Source organism: Heloderma suspectum, chromosome 3 (assembly GCF_057233095.1).
Source record: "Heloderma suspectum isolate Gila_16-S chromosome 3, 16-S_ref, whole genome shotgun sequence".
NCBI classification, from domain to species: Eukaryota; Metazoa; Chordata; class Lepidosauria; order Squamata; family Helodermatidae; genus Heloderma; species Heloderma suspectum.
Window position 1 is genome coordinate 161,118,366 of NC_139460.1, and position 13,952 is coordinate 161,132,317.

Consider the following 13,952-nt stretch of genomic DNA (forward strand, 5'->3'; position numbering starts at 1 on the left):
TCTCCCCGAAACTTCGGGGGGCCGAGTGCCAACGTATTCAGCCCCCCGAAGTAGTTTCGGGGAGAAATTCTCCACCCCCCCACCGCCCCCCGGGATGGGACTTACCTTTCCCGAATGTCGCTCCCGGTGGCGGGTTGCAGCGGCGGTTCGGCAGGGCTTTGACAGGGGCAGGGGCGGCAGCCGGTCTTTTGACTGGCTGCCGCCGCTGCCATTCCAAGCAAAGTAAAAAAAAACAAAAAACACCCCCGTGATAGGCTACGTGACGATTAACGTAGCCTATCACGGCTAGATTTGCAAAGTCAGCCATGATAGGCTACGTAAATCGTCACGTAGCCTATCACAGGTGACTTAAAAAAAAAAAAAAAGTGCGTACGGCTAATGGCGGCCCCCATAGGGAGCCGCTATTCGCGTTCCTTATTTGGTCGCTGTAGTCTACATAAAGATTACGTAGGCTACAGCGAAAATAAGGGCAACGCTATTTGCATTGCCCTTATTTTCGCTGTAGTCTACGTAAAGATTTACGTAGACTACAGTGACCAAATAAGGAACGCAAATGGCGGCTCCCTATGGGGGCCGCCATTTGCGTATGCACTTTTTTTTTTTTAAGTCACCCGTGATAGGCTACGTGACGATTAATGTAGCCTATCTGACTTTGCAGATCTAGCCGTGATAAGCTACGCAAATCGTCACGTAGCCTATCACGGGGGCGTTTTTTTTTTTTTTTACTTTTTATTTCGCAGCCGGGCAAGGCGAGGCGCCTTCTCCCCGGCCTGAATTTCGGCCGGGCGAGGCGGGAAGCCTCCCCCCCGGCCTGAATTTTGGCCAGGCGAGGAGGGAATCCTCCCCCCCCGGCCTGAACTTCGGGGGGAGCAGCGAAGCGCCTCCCCCCCACCGCGAAGCAAGCTGTGAGACCAGGTAAGTGACTTTCGTGCACCCCTAATAACTAGACATTATAAACGACATGACTGCTACCAAAAAGTGGCACCCCCAGTTCACATTCTCCTCCTCATAGCCATAAGGATCGGAAGGATGATACTCAGCAAGGAATGTGACAATATCATGCTGTGGATTTTTCTGCCCCTGAGAGCAAAACCTGAACAGAATGGCTTGGAAATGGGGAAACTCAGTGTGATTACATTATGTCATGTGGTAAATCTGACTGCAACTTGGTTACAGACTAGAGGAGAAGCTCCAGATCTGTCATAACATCTGCTCCATCCTTAAGGCTGACCAAAGTGCATGCGCACACGCACACACACACCTAAGATTTCAAGTCTTGTGGAGCAGATCTCCAATTTTATATTGTAACCTCTATGGCATTGTTTTTCTTTAAAATTCCAGTTGCGAGCAAAGAACAAACTGTTGTGTTACAGAAAATAGGTAAGTACAGACAAAAATGATATTGCATTGCCTAAATGGTGATAATTTTGCAAAACAGACTAGGTTAGTAAGTCAGTAGTTCAGCATTTTGCCTTGTAATGTAAGAGTTCTGGTTTATATATTCAGTGGGAAAAAAAACATTTTTCATGCTTCTCCACCCTTGCTTATATTTATCTTCTTTCTTTTAGTCTAAAATATCCTACTTGTATATCAGAGTTTGAGTCTGTCACAGTGCACAAATGTTCTCAGAGCAAAACAAAATAAAAATAATGTGTATCCAGGTGATGTCTTATCACAATATTGTTCTGCATGAAAACGCATAAAAGAAATGTCATAAAATGAAAATTTGTGCCTAGCACTATAGCCTGATGATGGTTTAATACCATACTTTCCTGGAATGAATTCCTTTTTAATTTTATCCTCTGTTGTTACCTTAGCCAAAATGCCTCATATTAGAAGTGATAAATTTATATGGTTTCTTTTGAACACCTAACATAAAAGTTGATTTTAAGTCTGTATTTATGAGCCCCATTTTTGTATCACCTATCGGTGTCTCAGAAATCTTAGCCAACTGAAACTTAGCACAACTTGCCTTTTAGGGCACAGTTTCTACCATCGCTTCCATTTTCCCATCCTTACCATAAAATTTGAAGACCAATATGAAAAATCTAAAAATATGAACATTATGAAAGATTAAAATATGAAGATGATATGAATAAAAAATTCAAAGACAAAGGAAAAGCATATGTAAAAGACTGACAGTCCATTTTGTTGCATGGTATATACAACTGCTATTCAACAACAGATTCAGGAAGAGTTTGACAGTTTTTCAGCATTACCATTCCCTCACAGAGACCAATGAAAAGCTCATTCAAAGTTCTCAGCATGGCATGACATGCAAAAGTATTAACTAGTGCCATGCCAAAAATTTATCACACATGTCTTTCAACCATTCCCATTCAATTTGATAGAAAATAAATTGCTCTCAAAAAGAAATTCAAAGAAAGAGAAATTTTGGAGGAATTCTCATGGGTTGGGTTTGAGGTTTCTGCATTTACCTTACTTATGAGGTGGCTGAGGAGTGTGCATGAGTGTCTTGTCTGTCATTGTACAATAATCTCTGTGGCAGCCTGTAGCCTCCTCAGCTTCCCACACCTCAGTTAAAGCCATCATGAGGAAGACATTATGAGGCAATTCCTCCCATGGGGCTTTTTCAGTTCAGGAAGTGCAGGTGGCCTGGGAGGCTGCATAGCAATGGAAAGATGTGTAATTGAGAGAGAAAACAAGCACAGCACCACCAGCCACCTCACAGTGATTAGGTAAGCTCAAAAATACCACCAAAAGATATTCAAAATTCTGCCTCAAAACAGTGGAAGCCCCAACACAGTTGATGCTGTTGCCACCTACAGAAGCAGTGCAATGAACCAAACCAAATAAACCTTAGGAAAAAAGAAAGAAGCTGTGCTACAATCCCTGCCAATAGTGAGCTCTATCTGTGAGAAACTGTTGGAGAGTTTCTCATCGCCTAGGAGAAATTTGGTGAGATTGACCCCCTGATTTCTCTGCCCACAAATAGGCTGGAGAATTTTGAGAGGCCCTAATAGCAAAAGTTGATTTTCTTGTGTGAGAACTGAATTATGTATGCCAGTACAGTCCTCGCCAGGAATGTGCCAACAATGGGTGAACACTTTACACACATGACAACCATGTACTGGCCTATACATGTCTACTCAGAAGTAAGCCCCATTGCATTCCAGATAAGAGTGTATAGGGTTGTAGCCTAAGTGGATAAGGAACATTGAAACATTACCACATCTGTATGGAATGTCACCACAGGAAAAAGCTTTCAGTGGTGTGCATGCAGGGGTGGCAACCACTACTTCAGCCAGCAGTTATAATGAGATACAGTACTACAGACTAGGGATGTCCAGCGTGGGGAAGTCTGGCCCTCTTGGGGCTTGCCGGATTCCCCTGGAGCCCCTGGCTCAGCTTGCATTTGTGAGCCAAGCAGCAGACTTCCAGCTAGAACTCGCAGATTTCCTCCCCGCTCCTTGTAAAAAGTCATAATTTGCCACAATTTGCACCTAACTATGAAATTTACAGCTGCAATTTGCACAAATTGCACTAATCATGGCTGTAATTTGCCCAAGTTACACAAATTGTGGCTGCAATTTGCATATCTTGACTTTTTACAGCAAAAAAAAGAGCCAACGCCATGCACAATGCTCCCTCTGTCCCTGCTGGTGAGGTAGTGGTGGCAGAAAGGGAGGGAAGCACCTTGGCTCACCTTCCTGCCTGCTGTTCTCACTGCTGTGTGCAACTCTCCCACTCTCCCCGCAGGGAGAGAGGGAGGGTTGTGCATGGTGGCAGCAGAAACGAAAGACTACGGGCTGCCAAGTCAGAGTCCAGGAAGCCAAGCCGCAGAAAGCTCTGTGGATTTCACACAAACCTGTCCGCAGATGGCATCCTCCAACCTCCCTACTACAGACTAGGGATGTATGGGCTGTGTAAAATCCACTCCGTCAGTGTTTCACAGATTGTCAGGTGCCTTTTGTTCCATCATCCATCCACAGATGGATGCAAATTTTTTTTCATCATGCAGAAAAATACACAAATAATTATGTAAGTATTTACGTAAGTATTTATGTAACATTTAGCATATTGTTCCCCATTCCATTCAATGTTTCCTCAGCAGAAACGTACACATTTTCTTATGAATTTATATGTGTAAATTTCAGGAAAGTAAAAAAAAATCATCCAAAAGTCCACAGACTCCACGCGGCCTGAGGTTGTCATTCCACAGTGGATTCTGCAGGTCAGATTCTTAGAAATCTGAACCCATTTTAGTCCATCTCGAATTTCTCCAGCATCCCTACTACAGACCTATTAAAAATAAGAGAAAAAGTTTCCCCAATCCCACAATTCATGAGCAAAAGCAAGCTTCCATGTATGCAGCCAGATCAGATGTAAATGCGGTTCTGGATGCATGTAGAAAGCTGCCTTATACAGAGTCAGTCCATTAGTCCACCTAGCCCAATACTGTTGATTCTGACAGGTAGCAGCTCTCCAGGGTTTCAGACAGACAGGAACTTTTTCTGCCCTACCTGAGGATGCTGCGAATCAAACCTGGGACCTTTTGCATCCTCTGCTGTATCCCTGAGCCATGGCCCCTCCCAGGCACATCTGAATCACAATACTCATCTAAGCCACGTTGAACTGGCTTGATTCACTTCCCCATCCCAAGTCACCAGCTGCTATGCAAAGGTCTGTAAATTACGTGCAGGACTAAGGAAGGGGGAGAATTGGAGGGGGGCGGGTCATATTTTAATGCAAACATACCTTATTTGGCACTTCCAAACCAATATGTGAAACAAAACTAAATTTCCCTGCAAAATTCACACTTCTAATTTTGCGATGGAGTTATCAAACTAAAAAATGCATACAAATGTTTGTATATTGGTGAAAAGAGTGCACAAAAATTCATATATTAATGTGCATTATGTTAGGAAAATTGCTTGCAGAACGGTGTATATTAGGTAAAATTACGTACAAAAATGCATGTAGTGGGAGAAATGCACACAAAAATGCATGCAAATTTTTATGCAAATCTTTTTCTCAAAGTTCGGTGTGAACCTAAGATTGGAAAAAATTTCAAAGTTCGGAATGAACCAAACTGATATTGGAGACTGAGACAGAAATGGACAGATTCACCTATCTCTAGTGAGAACCAGTGTAGTGCATGATTATGCAAATGATGATTGTATATTTTGTGTTTTATATGCTGGAAATCATCCTGTGAGAGCTTTGCCCTAAAAGAGAGCCTAAAACAAATATATATCTTTAAGCAATAATAGTGCTGGTTATGGAGGATGTAGAATCTGAGCACAGAAGATGCATGACACACCCCCAAGAAATTTTGCTGACCTTTGGTGAACAGTTCTTTTACCATTACTCAAAATTCCTATACCAGTTTTGCCCAAGCAGGCCCTTCAAAACTCACTTCAACTTCCATTTCTAAACAAAATATTTCAGAAATGACAGGTGTGTGACATTTCAGCCTCCAACCCCCCTGAGAAGTTCCAAATTCTTACTGACATCCCTTAAAAGTCATAGAGGCTTGTTCTGAGTAGGACGTATGCTGTGGGAAGGAGGGGGCAGGGAAGTCCGCTTCCATTAGCGTAGCTAATCCAGCATAAAGCTCCATCCAACCAAATACAATTTATACAATCAAAATAAAAAAAGCCACAGGGTCATTTGAGAAAACTTCAAGCATCCATTGCAAAGGCTGCAACGTAAAACACACGCTCGTTGCCTTATGTGCTGACGAAGCCAAGCACTCTCAAATCAAAGTACTGTACAACTGATTCCCAGCTCAGTGATAGCCTTCTTCTGGCATTTGCTCTAACCATGGAGAGAGTCAGGATTGCATGCTTCACCTCCACTCCCCACAGTTCCCCATGTTGACAGGGAAAGACTTTCAGGACAGTGTAAGCATGTTAGGGATGTCAGAGAATTCCGCCACGGATCTCGGTGAGGCCGAATGCCAGAGCATTCAGCACCCCGAACTCCGTGGTGGAACGGCCTGCCCCCCTGCCCCCCCATGGATCCCCCCCAGGACGAGACTCACCTGGGGCAGATCTTCTGGGCGGCGGTGGCTCCGGAGGTGGCTCTGGCAGCAGCTTTGGTGGCAGCTTCGGTGGCCGGTCTTCTGACCGGCTGCCGCCGCCGCCATTTCCAGGCTTGTGTAAAAAAAAAAAAAAAGACATGATAGGCTACATAAATCTATACATAGCCTATCATGGCTGGGTGGGTTTAAAAAACAAACAAACCCGCGTACGCAAATGGCAGCGGCTACGGCCGCTGCCATTTGTGTTCCTTCTTTTTACTGTCTTAATCTATGTAAACATTTACGTAGACTATGACGGCGAAAATAAAGGGGAACACAAATAGCGTAGCGGGCGCTATTTGCATCCCCTTTTGATTCACCGTTTTAGCCTACGTAAAGATTTTCTTTCCTCCCAGGCATTTTAGAGACCTAGATCTAGATTTTTATGGTTGTTATTCCTATGCTGTTTGTTGTTTGTATTTCTTTTCTCTTTGAAATATTGCACTGTATTTTAAATCTTAAACTGTTTGTGTTGCATTTTAGTCATTTAGCTCTTTGTAATCTGCTCAGAAAATGTTCTCAGGTGGGTTAAAGTTTAAATAAACAAACAAATTTTGGCTACGACTGTTAGGACATCCAGTGCTGACGAGAAGCAGATAGGGATGTACGAAAATCACTTACCTTTTCGAAGGGTGACATTCGCGGTGGGGGGGAGGCACTCCATCCCTCCCCCTGAAATTCTCTCCGGCTGGCTCCGCTCCATGGAGATTCCGCAGAGCCGCTGGCCAGGGCGCCTGCAGACGGACATCCAGCCACTGGGCAGCCTGCAGGGACACAAATGGCGGTGGCCGTAGCTGCCGCCATTTGCGTCCCTGTATTTTGCTGTGATAGGCTATGTAAATATTTACGTGACCCATCATGGCAAAACACAAAACAAAAAAACAGCAAACGCAAATGGCGGCGGCTACAGCTGCCACCATTTGCGTTCCTTTTTTTTTTTTTGCCGTGATACGTTACGTAAATATTTACGTAGCCTATTACGGCAAAAATAAAGGGAACGCCAATGGCAGCCACTACACCATTTGCACCCCTCTCTTTTGCCGTAATAGCCTATGTAAATATTTACATAGTCTATCACGCCGTAGCTGCCACCATTTGCGTTCCCTTTTTTTTGCCGTGATAGGCTACGTAAATACTTATGCTGCCTATCACGGCTTCTGCAGGGACGCAAATGGCATCCCTGCATTAGCTGTGATAGGCTACGTAAGTATTTACGTAGCCTATCACGGCTATAGCGATGAAGTGAATGGCGGCCGCGGCCACCATTCACCAGTCAGCACGTATGGCAGCAGGTAGGAATCCCATTTCGCATGCCTTTCGTGGGGCGGGGGGGTGGGGGGTCTTTGTTCCACCACGGATTTCAGGGGGCTGAATGCACTGGCATTCGGCCTCACCGAGATCCGTGGCGGAATTCTCTGACATCCCTAGAAGCAGATGGCATCCATAACACAGCTTGACTAACAGGGCAGTGTTTTCTGTGGGTCCAAGGAAGAGTAGTGCACAACCAACCCTGATGAGAGACTCTGTTAGTCCAATTGCAACTCCCTTTGGTTACCTTGAAATCCTGGGATGCTTAGGTAAGCTGAAAACTCCAGGTTTGCCTCAAAATTTGCTATTGGCAAAATGTATGGGTCAAAGCACATGTTATCTTAAACCCTGCCCTTCCACACCTGACCTCCCCATGTTGATGGCTAATTGCCACCAATTACTGCCTAAAGCAAAATCTGAAAGTGGTTTTCAAGGCCCAACACGGGGGACATTGGGGGGGAGGGGAGACAGTTTAAGAATGTCAAGAGCAATGAAAAGTGTTTTGATAAGGCTACCAAAATATCGGGGTGGGGGAACAGGGTTTGCACAGTCCTAATCCTGGACATTTCTGTCCTTTCTTATTCAATAGCTCCCATCCCAAACCATAGTCAATAGTACTGTTAGATAAAAAGTCCTTGCTTTCGGTTTAGAAGAGAAGGATGCCAGGCAGGCAGCAGTGGATCCAACACTATTTTATTGAACGTTTTGCAAAACGGGTGCAGAGCAGTCTGGACCCCGAGACACGTGTGCAAAAGCCCTTTATATCATATCGCTTCTATTGTTCTTACCAGTAACCAATGAAACAGTTAGTACATCGGCTCACTAAGTCAATAGCCAATAAACAGTCACTATCAGCTTACCAAGCTGTTAGTCATGAGCGCGTCAGTATGATTCCCTTTTTGCTCCGCCTACATTTTCCCGCCACTCGGGCTCTTATGTAAATTGAGACGCCAACGGTTATGGAGTCTCCTTTTTTTTCTAACAATTCCCTCCTTTAAGTCTTTATTCACGTCTTAAAGCATTTAAAACGGAGTTTCTTTATCAGCACAATAAAGCAAGAGCATCTGTTTTGACAGAGCGGTTTCAATTAACCGCTGGGATAAGCCTCTAGCGCAGGGGATAATGCAACAACCAAATAACACTAAAATTCCTATCATCACTACAAGCGAAATAAGGATTGAGGCTGCTAGGTGTTTCCATTTTCCAAACCATCTCTCTAACCAGGCAGTCACGGGGTTGTTAATCCCTGAATTCTCGGCTAATTCTTCAGACAAGGCGGTGAGGCCCTGCAAAGCCCTTGTTACCGTGCCATCTGGGGCAGTGTTGTTAGGGATGAAGGTGCAACACCATCCACCTAGCATGACACAAACCCTCCTTTTTCTGCTAACATCATATCAAGAACACGCCGATTTTCCCAAGCCATTTGGCTGGTGGCATCTAGCTGCTCAGCCAATCCTTTTACAGCATCTCGAGTATAGTTTCTAAACCTCTGTTGATTATAATAAACGTAATTGATCCAATCTACATTTTTGTTAATGGTCACCCACCCAAACAGGGTAGATTCAAATCCTGCAGAAATTTGATTTCTTCCTTTGAACTCATCTGGCACTCCCCTTGGTACTCCTATGGAGTCAATATATATTTGATCATCAAAAGGGGTTACTGATCGTTTCTGCCGGGGTTGGCCAGTCTTCTCTGCTGGATGATATGCAATTGAAAAGGGGACTGCCAACTGAACTAACCCACAAGCTCTGGACCAATTGGAGGGCAATACCTCGTACAACTCTAGACCACCACAATACCACCAGAGATCAGCTCGTGGGATTGAAAGGCAATTATTCCTAAAGCGGGTGGAATTAACACATTTTACTTTACTCGTCAGGTTCCCTATACGCCCCTCTGTGTCTGCAAGGTTTTGGTGTATGCATCCGGTATGGTTTCTTCTTTGCAGGAAGACTGTGGAAGGTCTGACGCGATCCTTTAATTTGAGTGGGGGGTATAATTTATTGAGGGTTTGGCATTCCTCCTCTCCCCATGCATCAGGGTGTTGGAACAAACGGATCACGCAGGTGAGGAGGGAAGGAGTGTCCCACCCCAGTGGAAAGGGCAGCACCTTTGCTACTGATCTCCCTGTGGCACAAACAAAACAGTCAGACTTATTTAAAGACTTGGCTGTATACTTTATCCACTCTAACCACACATTATCAGTTTCCTCTGTTATTGGGATTCCTAACCTGGTTCTCCAGGGGCGCCTCTCTTTCTCGGGGATCTGTACCAGAAGTGGTTTGAGGGGTGTTGGTGTGACATTTCGGGGTTTTATCTTAAAGCTGTCAAGCCCAAGTTCTTGAGGTATCACCATCCACGTTAATATTTCTTTAACTAACATTACCAACACCACCCACAATACTTGCTTCTTATTACAAGTTTTTTGTAATTCGAACCCGAGCTTTTCCCAGATGTTGTGACTTGTATATTACAGGCGATTGTGGCTCCTGGATGGCTTCTTCGCCTGTGTCCCTGCCAGCTTCCGGAGGGGTGCCAGGGAGCAAAGGACCGTTGCCCGTGTCCTCCTGTTCTTTCCAGGTGACAGAAGGAAGCAAGGGTCGCTTAAATGGCTTTATCCGGCTGCAATGTGTCCATTTACTAGAACCCACAAGCTTTACACATGAGTGGCTGGTTGGTCCCACCAAATAAGGCCCCTCCCACCCTTCCTTTAAAGCTTCTTTATTCCACTTTTTCAGCAACACCTCGTCTCCCGTCTGGAAGAGATGGATAGGTGCATCTAACGGCAGTCTCTGAAACGGAACGGAATAAGCTCGTAGCTGTGAAAGAACAGACTGTAGAGAAGTCAGCTGATCCCTTAGCATCTGATCACCCACCTCCCACTTGACTTCCTCCCTCCTTCCGCAGTGTACCCGAGGCGGGAACCCAAACATCAGTTCGAAGGGGGACAATTTTATGTCCTTTCTTGGCATCCTTCGAAGCTTCGTTAAAGCTATTGGCAGAGCCTCAACCCATGTGAGCTTCACCCCTTGTTGGAGTTTGGTTAAAGTCTCCTTGAGGCTCCGATCGATTCTTTCAACTTGTCCACTTGCCTGGGGCCTCCAGGGGTAATGTAAATGCCACTCTACTCCCAGAGCTTGTGCCAGCCCCCGTGTAATAACTGAGGTGAAGTGTGAGCCCTGATCGGACTCTATAACTTCGGGCAGGGAGAACCGGGGCACCACCTCCTGTAACAATTTAGCAACAACAGTTTTAGCTTGGCAGTTCCTACATGGAAACGCCTCTACCCACCCCGTCATTTGACATACTATTACAAGCAAATACCTGTAACCCCTACATGGTGGCATCTCAGCAAAATCAATCTGCACCCTCTGGAAAGGATAGTAGGCCCATGGTCGCCCTCCTTTTGGAGGAGGGGGTGCCCTGGGAGGGTTGGTTTTCTGGTAGACTTCACAGGTTGCAGCTAGTCGGTGGGCACATACAGTTAAGCCAGGGGAGACAAACAGCCTCTTGCAATAGTCGATCATGGCTGATGCTCCAGGGTGTCCAAGAGAATGGTGAACTTGCTCTAGAACAACCCTCTGCAGGGTCTGTGGAAGAAGCAGTCTTCCATCTGTCATCTGGATCCATCCGTCGTCGCAGGGACTTATTCCGTGTTCTTGTGCCATCTGTAACTCAGCAGGGGAGTATGTGGGGCGCTCTTTTCTTTTGGGTAGAATGAGGAATGTTCCTTGGATTCCCTCTCTGGCTGCTCTTTTTGCGGCCTCATCTGCCTTCCGGTTTCCCTGTCTCCATTTTTCCTCTTTTTCTTTCCCATGGGCTCAGATGTGGACAACAGCTACTTGTGAGGGTAGCTGGAGGGCATCCAGAAGATCCACTATTAGGCCGCAATTAGCCACTGGAGATCCGTTTGCTGTAAGGAATCCCCTCTCTTTCCACAGTTGCCCATGAGCATGCACAACAGCGAAGGCATTTTTGTTATCGGTATAAATATTTACTCGCTTTCCCTTGCTGGCTTGCAGGGCTCTTGTCAGGGCTACCAGTTCAGCAGATTGGGCAGAGAAATGAGGAGGCAGCCTTTCCTTGTGCACACTCTCGTCTAGAGTAACGACGGCCGTTCCTGTGTAGCGCCTTCCATCCAGCATATAGCTAGATCGATCTACAAACAGATCTCTGGCTCCCTCTATTGGTTCATCCTCAAGGTCCGGTTGGCCTTTGGTGTCTAGGTCTAATACTTCAAGGTAGTCATGATCTGGGAGTCCCGATCCGTTTGTGCCCAGTAATGTTGGCAGTAGTGTGGCGATATTAAAGCTAGAGCAAGCCTTAAAAGTGAGGTTTTCGTTTGTTAGTAAACCTATTTCATATCGGGAATGCCGGGCTGGGTTGAGAAATTTACTTCCTCCTCCTGATCCCAAAATTTGTGGCACCCCATGCGGCACCCAAACTTCAATGGGTCCTCCCATCATCATTTTCTCGGCCTCGGTACAGATCAGAGCTGTTGCTGCCACTGCCCTCAGGCAACTTGGCCATCCTCGTGCTATGACATCTAGGACCTTGGAATAATATCCCACTGGTCTCCAAGAGGGCCCTTTCCGCTGGCAAAGCACTCCCGAAGCTATGCCCTTATTTTCATGCACATAAAGTCTAAATGGCCGGCTGGGATTTGGTATGGTTAGAGCAGGTGGTGACACAAGAGCAGCTTTAAGACTGAGAAAAGACTTATTCATTTCCTTAGTCCATTTCCATTTATCCAGTCTATCTTTCTGCAGCGCCTCATACAGCGGCCACGCTGTCTCCCCATAGTTTGCTATCCATAGTCGGCAGAATCCGGTCAACCCCAGGTAGGCCCTCAATTCGCGGGGGGACTTAGGGACAGGAGTGTCACGGATGACTTCGACTCTTTCTTGCCCTAGGCTCCAAGTCCCTTTAGTTATGTGGTAGCCTAGGAATTTAACAGTTGGTTGGGCCAACTGTACTTTTTCTTTTGACACTTTATACCCCCCCCCCCGCTAGATAGTTGAGGAGGGAAACCGTCCCACTCAGGCACGCATTCTTGGCCTTGGCTGAAATCAGGAGGTCGTCACAGTACTGGAGGAGATGCACCTCTGAGTGCTGCTGGACCCAGGGTTCGAGATCCTACTGGAGCTGCTGGCCAAAGACGACCGGTGAGAGATTGAGCCCCTGAGGGATGACTGTCCATGCTAATTGAACTTTTGACCCTCCCTCTGGGCTTTCCCATTCGAAGGCGAACAAAGGCCTTGAATCAGGGTGGAGGGGGATGCTGAAAAAGGCGTCTTTTAGGTCTATGACAGTGAACCAGGCGTGGTCTTCTGGAATTCCTACAAGGAGGGTGTGTGGGTTGGGGACCACAGGATGGGGGGCCTCGATCTGCTGATTAATGAGCCGGAGGTCTTGCACTAAGCGGTAGCCCTTGCCCACCCCTCCCCTTTTTGGCACAGTGATGATGGGCGTGTTATAGGGGGACATTATCTCAATGAGTCGGCCTTCTTCTCGGAGCTTTGTTATTACTGGTTGTAGGCCCTCCTTTCCTTGGCAGGAAAGGGGATACTGTTTCACATGAACAGGCCTTGCTCCCTCCTTGAGGGGAATTTTGTATGGTGCTGCCGACTTGGCACGAGAGGCCCCTCCAATCCTGGCCCAAGCTAGAGGGTTGACTCTATCTTCTATTAGGCTCCAGTCCTCGGTGGCTTCTGAGGTGGGTTCTTCTGCAACCTTCAAAAGGGCCATTTGGTAGTTACTACTCTGCTGTTTAGGGAGCCGTACCTCCATCCTTCCATCAGGAGTAAAAGCAATCTCAATTTGGAGTTTAGTCAATAAGTCCCTTCCTAGCAATGCCACCGGACAGGAGGGGGTACAGACAAATGCATGTTCTAGGTGTGTTTTCCCAACCTTGGTGAACAGGGGACGAGAGAGGGGCACTTGGGTTGCCCTTCCCTTGACCCCCATTATGGTGGTGAACCCCCCACCTCCCGTTGGGGGCTCACTGAGGAGGAGGATGGACAGGGCGGCCCCTGTGTCCACAAGGGCTTTGTAGGAGCGGCCCCCAACCTTTATTTTGACCATGGGGTCCCGTCTTGCCTCAGAGACGGCTAAGAGGGGGCCGGGCCCCGGTCTGTCCTAATCTCTTTCCTGTTCATACAGAACTCTCTCTGCTCCTCCCGTATTTTCCCCTCTCTCTTTCTGCTTCAAAGCCTCACAGTCACGTTTCCAGTGCCCCATTTTCTTACAAAAGGCACATTGATCTTTCCCCAGGGGAGATCCTTTCCTTTCCCCTTTCCTCCCCTTTCTAGCTCCCTCTTTGTCAGGTTTAAGAACCGCAGCAAGGAGCTTGGCCTGCCTCTTGTCTTTTTCTTTTCCTTCTTCTTCTTCTCGCCTCTCATAAACCTTTTGAGCTACTTCAACTAAAACTCCTAGGTCAGCTGCCAACCCTCCTTCAACTTTTTGCAACTTCTTTCTGATGTCCTGGCAGCTATTTCCCACGAACTGAGTCATGAGGATCCTTAAATTATTTGGATCATTCAAGTCAATGTCAGTATATTTAGCGAAGGCTTCCCTCAGCCTTTGGAGGAACACG